Source organism: Oncorhynchus nerka, linkage group LG4, assembly GCF_034236695.1.
Source record: "Oncorhynchus nerka isolate Pitt River linkage group LG4, Oner_Uvic_2.0, whole genome shotgun sequence".
Taxonomy (NCBI): Eukaryota; Metazoa; Chordata; class Actinopteri; order Salmoniformes; family Salmonidae; genus Oncorhynchus; species Oncorhynchus nerka.
Window position 1 is genome coordinate 91433152 of NC_088399.1, and position 13547 is coordinate 91446698.

A 13547-nucleotide genomic window follows, 5' to 3' on the forward strand; every position below is an offset into this window, starting at 1 on the left:
CGTGAGTGTCTTTGTGTGTCTCTTTCATAGACTGTGTGTGTGTTGAGGTTGTTTTTTGGAGTGTGTCAGCGTGTGTTTGATTTATGGCTGTGTGCTATTGCAACAGGATTACAGTATGTACTCCTACAGTGGAGGTTGAGTTTTTCGGTTTCCTCCTACTGCATCTCTGGTTCTCATTGATCCCCTCTTTGTTTACCTCCTCTCCTGTCTGGTCTACCCAAGAAAGCCATTGGTCATCTACAAAACATACAGAATGCTGCAGCACGGGTACTGACCAAGACCAGATGGAGAGAACACATTACACCAGTTTTAAGGTCTCTGTACTGTAAAACATACAGAATGCTGCAGCATGGGTATTGACCAAGACCAGATGGAGAGAACACATTACACCAGTTTTAAGGTCTCTGTACTGGCTGCCTGTGAGTTTAATAATTAATTTAAAGATTATTCTATTGGTTTTTAAATCAATCCACGATTGTACACCTCAATACATGTCAGACATGTACGTTCTGTACAGTAGATTCCTCTGGCACAGGTCTTTTAACTCTCCCAAAGCCTAGGACCAAGAGGCATGGAGAGGCAGCCTGTAGTTACTGTGACCCAGCCTGCCAGAGAACCTGATGGGGGCCGAAACTGTGGACATATTTTAAAGAGATCTTAAAACACACCGGGATTGATGGCCTTCTTTTCTCCCGTTCTTTTTAATAGTTTTTGAAAGATAAGAGCAGGGTGGTATGTTATGGATGGTGTGTAACATCTTAGAGGCCTGTGTGTTTATAAGTGTAATAAGTCAAAATAGCAAGCATATGTTGTTCATTACAACATGGTGGTGGTGTTCTGTCGTCACAACCTGGAGGTGGTGGTGTTCTGTTCTGTCGTCACAACCTGGAGGTGGTGGTGTTCTGTTCTGTCATCACAACCTGGAGGTGGTGGTGTTCTGTTCTGTCATCACAACCTGGAGGTGGTGGTGTTCTGTTCTGTCATCACAACCTGGAGGTGGTGGTGTTCTGTTCTGTCATCACAACCTGGAGGTGGTGGTGTTCTGTTCTGTCATCACAACCTGGAGGTGGTGGTGTTCTGTTCTGTCATCACAACCTGGAGGTGGTGGTGTTCTGTCATCACAACCTGGAGGTGGTGGTGTTCTGTTCTGTCATCACAACCTGGAGGTGGTGGTGTTCTGTTCTGTCATCACAACCTGGAGGTGGTGGTGTTCTGTTCTGTCATCACAACCTGGAGGTGGTGGTGTTCTGTTCTGTCATCACAACCTGGAGGTGGTGGTGTTCTGTCATCACAACCTGGAGGTGGTGGTGTTCTGTCATCACAACCTGGAGGTGGTGGTGTTCTGTCATCACAACCTGGAGGTGGTGGTGTTCTGTCATCACAACCTGGAGGTGGTGGTGTTCTGTCATCACAACCTGGAGGTGGTGGTGTTCTGTCATCACAACCTGGAGGTGGTGGTGTTCTGTCATCACAACCTGGAGGTGGTGGTGTTCTGTCATCACAACCTGGAGGTGGTGGTGTTCTGTCATCACAACCTGGAGGTGGTGGTGTTCTGTCATCACAACCTGGAGGTGGTGGTGTTCTGTTCTGTCGTCACAACCTGGAGGTGGTGGTGTTCTGTTCTGTCGTCACAACCTGGAGGTGGTGGTGTTCTGTCGTCACAACCTGGAGGTGGTGGTGTTCTGTCGTCACAACCTGGAGGTGGTGGTGTTCTGTCGTCACAACCTGGAGGTGGTGGTGTTCTGTTCTGTCGTCACAACCTGGAGGTGGTGGTGTTCTGTTCTGTCGTCACAACCTGGAGGTGGTGGTGTTCTGTTCTGTCGTCACAACCTGGAGGTGGTGGTGTTCTGTTCTGTCGTCACAACCTGGAGGTGGTGGTGTTCTGTTCTGTCGTCACAACCTGGAGGTGGTGGTGTTCTGTTCTGTCGTCACAACCTGGAGGTGGTGGTGTTCTGTTCTGTCGTCACAACCTGGAGGTGGTGGTGTTCTGTTCTGTCGTCACAACCTGGAGGTGGTGGTGTTCTGTTCTGTCGTCACAACCTGGAGGTGGTGGTGTTCTGTTCTGTCGTCACAACCTGGAGGTGGTGGTGTTCTGTTCTGTCGTCACAACCTGGAGGTGGTGGTGTTCTGTTCTGTGGTGTTCACAACCTGGAGGTGGTGGTGTTCTGTTCTGTCGTCACAACCTGGTGGTGGTGTTCTGTTCTGTCGTCACAACCTGGAGGTGGTGGTGTTCTGTTCTGTCGTCACAACCTGGAGGTGGTGGTGTTCTGTTCTGTCATCACAACCTGGAGGTGGTGGTGTTCTGTTCTGTCATCACAACCTGGAGGTGGTGGTGTTCTGTTCTGTCATCACAACCTGGAGGTGGTAGTGTTCTGTCATCACAACCTGGAGGTGGTGGTGTTCTGTTCTGTGGTCACAACCTGGAGGTGGTGGTGTTCTGTCATCACAACCTGGAGGTGGTGGTGTTCTGTCATCACAACCTGGAGGTGGTGGTGTCATCACAACCTGGAGGTGGTGGTGTTCTGTCATCACAACCTGGAGGTGGTGGTGTTCTGTCATCACAACCTGGAGGTGGTGGTGTTCTGTCATCACAACCTGGAGGTGGTGGTGTTCTGTCATCACAACCTGGAGGTGGTGGTGTTCTGTCATCACAACCTGGAGGTGGCGGTGTTCTGCTCTATCATCACAACCTGGAGGTGGCGGTGTTCTGCTCTATCATCACAACCTGGAGGTGGTGGTGTTCTGTTCTGTCATCACAACCTGGAGGTGGTGGTGTTCTGTTCTGTCATCACAACCTGGAGGTGGTGGTGTTCTGTTCTGTCAGCACAACCTGGAGGTGGTGGTGTTCTGTCATCACAACCTGGAGGTGGTGGTGGTTCTGTTCACAACCTGGAGGTGGTGTGTTCTGTCATCACAACCTGGAGGTGGTGGTGTTCTGTCATCACAACCTGGAGGTGGTGGTGTTCTGTCATCACAACCTGGAGGTGGCGGTGTTCTGCTCTATCATCACAACCTGGAGGTGGTGGTGTTCTGTTCTGTCATCACAACCTGGAGGTGGTGGTGTTCTGTTCTGTCATCACAACCTGGAGGTGGTGGTGTTCTGTTCTGTCATCACAACCTGGAGGTGGTGGTGTTCTGTCATCACAACCTGGAGGTGGTGGTGTTCTGTTCTGTCATCACAACCTGGAGGTGGTGTTGTTCTGTTCTGTCATCACAACCTGGAGGTGGTGTTGTTCTGTTCTGTCATCACAACCTGGAGGTGGTGGTGTTCTGTTCTGTCATCACAACCTGGAGGTGGTGGTGTTCTGTTCTGTCATCACAACCTGGAGGTGGTGGTGTTCTGTTCTGTCATCACAACCTGGAGGTGGTGGTGTTCTGTCATCACAACCTGGAGGTGGTGGTGTTCTGTTCTGTCATCACAACCTGGAGGTGGTGGTGTTCTGTCATCACAACCTGGAGGTGGTGGTGTTCTGTCATCACAACCTGGAGGTGGTGGTGTTCTGTTCTGTCATCACAACCTGGAGGTGGTGGTGTTCTGTCGTCACATCAACTCGGTGTGTCTGGCCATGACATTGGCAGAATGGTTGATGTCAGTCTGTTAACGACGCTAACTACTAATTCAGTCAGTCCATTCAGTGAATGACTGACTCCTTAAAGCAAGGCTTACTTACTGCACATGGCTGTGTGGTGTTTAACCAATGGGCAGAGTGATGCGGTGCCATCGAGAAGATGATCTCAGGCAGGATGAGCTGCTGGATTGTTCCAGTTAACAGTTACAGCCAAGTCCCTTAGATGAGAGGTGTGGGTGGGTGGAGCTGGTCTTGACTTACTCTTCCACACACCATGAGCTGCCATGGTCTCCCTGCTTAACTTAATGATGGTGTTTTAATGACATAATTTCTCCTGTAACTTCTGGTGGTGGAGGCTCTCCATCCTCTTCGACAAGGAAGCATTTATACCCTCTGCTAGGCTGTCCAATATGCCACCCTATTCCCTATATAGTGTGCTACGTTTGACCAGGGCCCATAGTGCTCGGGTCAAAAGTAGTGTACAATGTAATGAATAGGTTGCCATTAGGAACGCAGTCCTAGATTTCCTTCAGAGGGTGAGCAGTTACTATCCCTTTATTGGCCACATTTAGAATGGTGGGTAAAACAAAATGGTGGGTAAAAACATGCATACAGGATTTTTGATATGCCATTACCATCTGGGTGCAGAAATACTCTGTAACAGTGGTCTGATACGACGACGTCAACGTAATGTTCAGTGGATCTCTTTGTTTTGTTATTCTCTGATCCAAAAAAAGTTAGAGTGGAAAAAAGAGACTAGAAAAGGGAGAAGGAGTGGAGGGGGAGAGAGATGGAAAGATTGAGAATCCGTTCCTCGGCTCTCCTCTCTCAGCGGTGTTCTGCTAGGTGTGATTATGTAACGTTACCGTCTGCCTGCCTGTCGGTGAGGAAGGCACCGGTTAATAGCGTGAGGTCTTGTCAAAAGTAGTGCACTATATAGGGATTAGGGACACAACCAGAGCAGCTGCTGTAAAGCCCAGAGAGAAGCTACTGAGCTGGTCACCAGTCTCCCTAGGGATGCCCACCACACCCAGACACCAGTCTCCCTAGGGATGCCCACCGCACCCAGACACCAGTCTCCCTAGGGATGCCCACCGCACCCAGACACCAGTCTCCCTAGGGATGCCCACCGCACCCAGACACCAGTCTCCCTAGGGATGCCCACCGCACCCAGCCACCAGTCTCCCTAGGGATGCCCACCGCACCCAGCCACCAGTCTCCCTAGGGATGCCCACCGCACCCAGCCACCAGTCTCCCTAGGGATGCCCACCACACCCAGACACCAGTACAGTGCCAGTCTCCCTAGGGATGCCCACCACACCCAGACACCAGTACAGTGCCAGTCTCCCTAGGGATGCCCACCACACCCAGACACCAGTACAGTGCCAGTCTCCCTAGGGATGCCCACCGCACCCAGACACCAGTACAGTGCCAGTCTCCCTAGGGATGCCCACCGCACCCAGACACCAGTACAGTGCCAGTCTCCCTAGGGATGCCCACCGCACCCAGACACCAGTCTCCCTAGGGATGCCCACCGCACCCAGCCACCAGTCTCCCTAGGGATGCCCACCGCACCCAGCCACCAGTCTCCCTAGGGATGCCCACCGCACCCAGACACCAGTACAGTGCCAGTCTCCCTAGGGATGCCCACCGCACCCAGACACCAGTACAGTGCCAGTCTCCCTAGGGATGCCCACCACACCCAGACACCAGTACAGTGCCAGTCTCCCTAGGGATGCCCACCGCACCCAGACACCAGTACAGTGCCAGTCTCCCTAGGGATGCCCACCGCACCCAGACACCAGTACAGTGCCAGTCTCCCTAGGGATGCCCACCGCACCCAGACACCAGTACAGTGCCAGTCTCCCTAGGGATGCCCACCGCACCCAGACACCAGTACAGTGCCAGTCTCCCTAGGGATGCCCACCACACCCAGACACCAGTACAGTGCCAGTCTCCCTAGGGATGCCCACCGCACCCAGACACCAGTACAGTGCCAGTCTCCCTAGGGATGCCCACCGCACCCAGACACCAGTACAGTGCCAGTCTCCCTAGGGATGCCCACCACACCCAGACACCAGTACAGTGCCAGTCTCCCTAGGGATACCCAGACACCAGTACAGTGCCAGTCTCCTTAGGCATGCCCACAACACACAGCGAGCACCCAGGCAGACAACATATTACAGAACAGTGCACTAGAACAGTACACCGGAACACCAGAACAGAACACCAGAACAAGAGCACCAGAACAAGAGCACCAGAACAGAGCACCAGAACAGAGCACCAGAACAGAGCACCAGAACAGAGCACCAGAACAGAGCACCAGAACAGAGCACCAGAACAGAGCACCAGAACAGTACCCCAGAACAGAGCACCAGAACAGAGCACCAGAACAGTACACCAGAACACCAGAACAGTGCACCAGAACAAGAGCACCAGAACAAGAGCACCAGAACAGAGCACCAGAACAGAGCACCAGAACAGTACCCCAGAACAGCACCCCAGAACAGTACCCCAGAACAGTACACCAGAACACCAGAACAGTGCACCAGAACAGTGCACCAGAACAGTGCACCAGAACAGTGCACCAGAACAGAGCACCAGAACAGTGCACCAGAACACCAGAACAGTGCACCAGAACAGTGCACCAGAACACCAGAACAATGCACCAGAACACTAGAACAGTGCCCCAGAACAGTACACCAGAACACCAGAACAGTGCACCAGAACACCAGAACAGTGCACCAGAACAGTGCACCAAAAGAACAGTACACCAGAACAGTGCACCAGAACACCAGAACAGTGCACCGGAACACCAGAACAGTGCACCGGAACACCAGAACAGTGCACCGGAACACCAGAACAGTGCACCAGAACAGTGCACCGGAACACCAGAACAGTGCACCGGAACACCAGAACAGTGCACCGGAACACCAGAACAGTGCACCGGAACACCAGAACAGTGCACCGGAACACCAGAACAGTGCACCAGAAGTGTACACTGGAAGAGTACACCAGTATGCTCAGTTGACTTTACCTTACTCACTCTGATCTGTAAGCTGTTGAGCTATTTAGGGTGTTTCATTTCTCCAATGCTGAGAAGTAGCGATGATAACCAGGGAAACGCCTGGTGTGATTACACCAGGATGTGCAAAGGTACTGTAGGCCTAACACCTGTCAACTGAATGTAGAGGATGTGTTGAGCAGTCTGTGTATTGACTGTGGCATGCTGTTTTTGCAACAATCAAACAGTTAATAGTGTACATTTTTTACTTCCTTGTCTTTTCATATTTAGCAATATTCAGAGAATAAGACTTTTATTTTTTTGTGCATTCAGTTGTTCAAAAGACAGGCTAACTGGTATTTATGCTTGATAAATGTATTGGTGGAGCAGTTCATTTCAGATGCATAAAGGAGCATTTGAATATTGTCCTTTGTCCCATTGATGCGGTTCTGATCGTAAACCGTATTTGACACATACACTGCTATGCAGCCGATAGAATAGCCTCTGAGAGAATGGCCTCTGAGAGAATAGCCTCTGAAAGGGAATTGTAATAGAGGCCAGGAAGGTTTCTTGAATACAAGTTTTTTTCATTTTTCATTTTGTCACTTTGGACCAAAGCTTCCAGAATGTTAAATACGGAACAAAAATATAAAACATGCAACAATTACAACGATTTACTGAGTTACAGTTCATATAAGGAAATCATTCAATTGAAATAAATTAATTAGCCCCTAATCTGTGGATTTCACATTACTGGGCAGGGGCACAGCCATGTGTGGGTTTGGGAGGGCATAGTCCCACCCACTTGGGAGCCAGGCTCACACACTGGGCAGCCAGGCCCAGCCAATCAGAACAAGTTTTTCCCCACAAAAGGGCGTTATTACAGACAGAAGTACTCCTCAGTTTCATCAGCTATTCGGGTTGCTGGTCTCAGACGATCGCGCAGATGAAGAAGCCGGATGTGGAGGTCCTAGGCTGTCATGGTTACACGTGGTCTGGAGTTGTGAGGCCAGTTGGACATACTGCCAAATTCTCTAAAACAATGTTGGAGGCGGCTTATGGTAGATAATTTAATGTTAATTTATCTGACAACAGCTCTATGGACATTCCTGCAGTCAGCATGCCAATTGCACGCTCCCTCAAAACTTGAGACATCTGTGGCATTGTGTTGTGTGACAGAACTGCACATTTTAAGTGGCCATTTATTGTCCCCAGCACAAGGTGCAGCTGTGTAATGATCATGCTGTTTAATCAGCTTCTTGATATACCACAGCTGTCAGGTGGATGGATTCACAGCTGTCAGGTGGATGGATTATCTTGACAAAGGAGAAATGCTCACTAACAGGGATAGAAACAAATTTGTAGCACAAATTTATTTCAGCTCATGAGACACGGGACCAACACGTTGCATGTTGTGTTTTATATTTTTGTTCAGTGTAGTAACACCACAGCTGTTAAGACAAACACAGTCAGTTGTTTACCAGGTCTGAGAGAGAATTTAAAAAAAAAACTGTCTCCCAGAAAACCTGAATCTCCACTTCACCTGTTGAGTAAGAAGTTGGGCAGAAGGAAGTTGACAGAGCCTACACACACAGTACACACATACTGACAGTAATCACAGTACACATGCACACAGTACACACACATAGTACACACACACACACTGGGGAAATACAGTGTTTGGGTTGTGGCATTGTTGAGTGTGTCGTGTCTTTGGCATGTTTAAATTGAAGACTGTTATTTTATCAAATCAATTCTCTGTCATTATTATGTGATTAAACTAATCATGGAAATGTAATTAACTAGGAAGTCGGGGCACCAAGGAAAATCTGCACATTACAAAGTTATAATTTTCCTAATATAACTCTTCAGATATTTTATTATCTGATCAATTAGTCTTCGAATTAATTATTCTTTACCTCACGCTAGTCTCATTCCAAACATCGTAAATTGTTGGTTATCTGCACGAACCCAGCCTTTACTATGAATCATCCATACACCAATTGTCTTAATCATTAATTTACTAACTAACTAAATAATCACAGAAATGCATAAACAGATATGGTCACAAGGAAATGATTGGGGAGGTTCCCTAGTGGGCTAAGCCGATATGACAGCTTATAGCGGACAAAGGGAAGTGGGTGTGGACTGAGAAGGGGGTGTGGACTGAGAAGGGGGTGTGGACTGAGAAGGGCGGGAAAGACAAAAAGGAGTCACTACATAGTTGATAATTATATTAATTGAAATGCTAATCCTTTGCACATGAACGCTCACTCATTCAGGAATAATTGTAATCAATATATATTTTTCGCTCAGTGTGTCGTCGTGATCTCTGTTGGAATCGTCCGTCTTTCTGTTGGAGAGTTCGTCCAAGCGTCTCTCTCTACTTCCCTGAAGCCTTTCATAGTTAAAATAGGTGCTTCAGAGTCCCATTCAGAAATGTTTTCATAGAATAGATGTTTTGGCGGTTGTCAGTCTTCGCATCCCAGGTTTACATAATTTCTAACTGCAGACTAGTAATTAGTATCTAAGATTTGCTCTTATTCTGTCGGAATCGATAGTCTCAGAGTTTAACCATTTCCAGCTGTGTAGCCAATGCTCCACGTGGTATGGTTAGGAATTCAACAACCTTTACAACCTTAGCTTATGCTGAGGTTTTTCGTGGTCTGAACTCAACCTGTGCCCCCTCGGTGTCCATCAGGTGTTCTGAAGAGGATTTCTTCAGGTGGGGGTTTTATTCGTAACAGTAGAAAATGGCTGTCCCATGAGCCAGATCATGTCTGTGCTCATGGGGGCGGGCCAATGACTTAGTTAAACTTTAAAGGCAATACAATTCTCTCACATTAACGGTTTAACAGCATTACATCATTTCACAAATAGTTTCATCTTTACTCCTTCATTTTATACAATAATTAGACACAAACCTCATAACGGAGGCACCTGTATAAACAGAGTTATGGTAATGTAGCTGTATTCTCTTTCATGAGGTCACAAACATGAAACAAAATGGACTGGGTCGTAGCTGGCTTCTCCACCGACTGTTTACACATTCTCCAAAACATGGCTATTGTTCTTTTCTCAAGGTCTGTGATGTAGAAGAAGTTCCATTGTTCTCTCTCTCTCTCTATACCGCCTGGCCAGGAGAAGAGAGTCTCCTCCAGGAATTTAGGACCTGAGATAACAGAACCTGGGTGTAGGAGAGAGAGTGAGAGGGATACCGCGATCTTTAACCAGAAAGGGTCACGTCACGACAAGTGTCAGATGTCATTGTTGGTCCTGTTGTGTGTGTTCAGACAATTAACATTGTGTGCATGTGTAGGTGTGCGCACGCATTTATATGTTTGTGTGTGTGTGTGGACTGTTGCCAGAGAGACCGGCTCCCCAGGGCTAGAGGGGCTGGTCAAGGTTAACTGCTGTTAATTGCCCACTGCCCACAGCAATATGGTTGATGAGTATAGAGGGGACTGGGAGCAACCAGTCCACTGTCACTCAGAGAGAAGTGGATTAAGGGCCAGGGAGGAGAGAACTGACATGGCTGGAATGGAATAGTGTTCCTGCTGCCTTCAGTTGTTAGTTGACCAGGACCTTAAGAGTTCTATCTGGCTCACTTCTCAAGACCAAATTACTGACCAGAACCTTGGAGGTCTTCACTACATGACCAAAAGTATGTGGACACCTGCTCTTTGAACACCTCATTCCAAAATCATAGGCATTAATATGGAGTTGGAAGGCTTTCCACTAGATATTGGAACATTGCTGCGGGGACTTGCTTCCTTTCAGCCACAAGAGCATTAGTGTGGTTGGGCACTGATGTTGGGCGATTAGGCCTGGCTCACAATCGGTGGGGTTGAGATCAGGGCTCTGTGCAGGCCAGTCATGTTCTTCCACAATGATCTTTACAAAAAATGTATGTATAGACCTCGCTTTGTGCACGGGGGCATTGTCATGCTGAAATAGGGAAAGGGCCTTCCCCAAGCTATTGCCACAAAGTGGGGCGGCAGGGTAGCCTAGTGGTTAGAGCGTTGGACTAGTAACCGAAAGGTTGCAAGTTCAAATCCCCGAGCTGACAAGGTACAAATCTGTCGTTCTGCCCCTGAACAGGGGAACAGGTAGTTAACCCTGATTCGTCCGTTGGATTTCCAGATGGTGAAGGGGGATTTATCACTCCAGAGAAAGCATTTCTACTGCTCCAGAGTCCAATGGCGGCAAGCTATACACCACTCCAGCCTATGCTTGGCATTGTGCATGGCTATCTTAGGCTGCTCGACCATGGAAACCCATTGCGTCCATAGGCAGTTTGTACCTCGGTAGTCCAGTCTTTCAAATCGAGGACACAGTCTTTCAAAGCGTTTGTCACGCCCTAGATGCTTCAGCACTCAACGATCCAGTTCTGTGAGCTTGTGTGGCCTACCACTGCGTTGTTGAACCGTTGTTGCTCCTAGACCAGGTGTGCCCAACCTTCTTTGACATGAAGATCTACTTCTTCATTTTCCAACCTGATGAGATCTACCAGGTACCTGCTACTATGATACCTATTTGATACCCAGATATAATGTGGACTTAATAACATGTTGTTCACCTAAGTGCACCTAATTTAATTTCCTACCTTTTTATTTAGTGTGACTTTTGGCATTGGGTGGAAGCAAGTCGTTTTTCCTAGTCAGGGCTGTAGCAGCTTGTTGTAAGTCTCATGCAGGCCACAAGGTCATCCGTCATAGTAGATCTGTACCTGGCCTTCATTGTCTTTATGTGAGACTCAGAGGAAGGTAGATCCAAACAATGGCTGATAAGTTGAGAGCCCATTTTCTTATGTTTGGATACTTCTCCTCTGGCAGTAGCTCCCAGAACTCTTCCTTCATCTCAGTGGTTGTTCTGGATTTCAGCTGAACGTCATTTTGAAGGGTGAACAGTTCAGTTTCTGCTATAATTGTATCCAACTGAAAAAGGGATCCCATTTTGGAGGCAATGACTTCCACATTTATGTCTGTGCCTAACGGAAATTATATATACGTGGCAATAGGCTCAAGTGATGCAAAGTCAGTGAAACGACTGTCAAACTCAGATAGGATGCTCTGGACTTGCTCCATGTAACGTGCACTTTCAAGTTGTAGATTGCATTTAAAAGTGTTCACAGAGCTGATCATGTCGATTTACAATTAATTAAGCATGTAAGTTAGGTCAGTGAGAGGAGCCAAATCCAGGAGCCACTGTGTCTCCTCTAGCGGTGCATATTCTGCATGTTTGGAGACCTTTAGAAACTCCTTGATTTCAGGCAACAACTCACTGAATCTTCCTAAAAATGTACTTTTTTTCATCGCAACATCCATCATCTCTTTCATGTTTAACATCTTCCCGCACAAAGCTTGTTGATGAATTACGCAGGGATAACTAAGAAAGTCCGGGAAAGAATCCTCTTGTTTGCACAATGCAACGAACACGCAAATGCGGCCTACCATAGCAGGTGCCCCATCCATAGTCATGGAGACAAGCTTACAAAAGGGCAGTTGGAATTTGTTAGCAAACTCCACGAAAGCTTGAAAAATATATTCGCCCCTTGTATGTCCTTTCACGTTGTCAAATACCATTCTGATGAAAATGCGTAACTGAGCCACATCTACCATATCTGTGGACTCATAACTGAGCCACATCTACCATATCTGTGGACTCATAACTGAGCCACATCTACCATATCTGTGGACTCATAACTGAGCCACATCTACCATATCTGTGGACTCATAACTGAGCCACATCTACCATATCTGTGGACTCATAACTGAGCCACATCTACCATATCTGTGGACTCATAACTGAGCCACATCTACCATATCTGTGGACTCATAACTGAGCCACATCTACCATATCTGTGGACTCATAACTGAGCCACATCTACCATATCTGTGGACTCATAACTGAGCCACATCTACCATATCTGTGGACTCGTCAAATTGGAGGGAATAACACTCGCTGTTGTCAATATCCTTCTTCAGTTGATCCTCGAGGTATTGCCTCACATCTTCTTGTCACCGTATTTTCTGGACAACTGAATGTCATTGATGGCGGACGTAATTTCAGTCTTATTCTTAAAATCCCCAAACAGCGAGTCTGCAGCCTCAGTAAATGCATCCTTGATCATCTCCCCATCATTTGAACATCTTTTTATGCTTAGCAAGAACGTGACTCAACACAATAAGATGCTATGGTTTCCGCCTTCCCTTAGGTGACTGGCCTTGTGAAAATGGACTGCTGCACTTCCCTTTGGTCACTGGCCTTGTGGAAATTGACTGCTTGGTAGTTGATTATAGAACAGCTTGGTAGTTGATTATAGAACAGCTTGGTAGTTGGTTATAGAACAGCATGGTAGTCGTTTATAGAAAAGCATGGTAGTCGGTTACAGAACAGCATGGTAGTTGGTTATAGAACAGCATGGTAGTCGGTTACAGAACAGCATGGTAGTTGGTTATAGAACAGCATGGTAGTTGGTTACAGAACAGCATGGTAGTTGGTTACAGAACAGCATGGTAGTCGGTTATAGAACAGCATGGTAGTCGGTTATAGAACAGCATGGTAGTCGGTTATAGAACAGCATGGTAGTCGGTTATATAGAACAGCATGGTAGTCGGTTATAGAACAGCATGGTAGTCGGTTATAGAACAGCATGGTAGTTGGTTATAGAACAGCATGGTAGTCGGTTATAGAACAGCATGGTAGTCGGTTATAGAACAGCATGGTAGTTGGTTATAGAACAGCATGGTAGTCAGTTATAGAACAGCATGGTAGTCGGTTATATAGAACAGCATGGTAGTCGGTTATAGAACAGCATGGTAGTCGGTTATAGAACAGCATGGTAGTCGGTTATAGAACAGCATGGTAGTCGGTTATAGAACAGCATGGTAGTCGGTTATAGAACAGCATGGTAGTCGGTTATAGAACAGCATGGTAGTCGGTTATAGAACAGCATGGTAGTCGGTTATAGA

At 47.5% G+C, this 13547-nt stretch overlaps 1 protein-coding gene across 4 annotated transcripts in view; it reads left to right on the plus strand.

The window, feature by feature from the left end:
- LOC115125921 (zinc finger protein 40-like) overlaps positions 1-13547 on the plus strand; it is a 178220-nt gene that overhangs the window by 64317 nt on the left and 100356 nt on the right. The gene's annotated exons all lie outside the window — the stretch shown is intronic.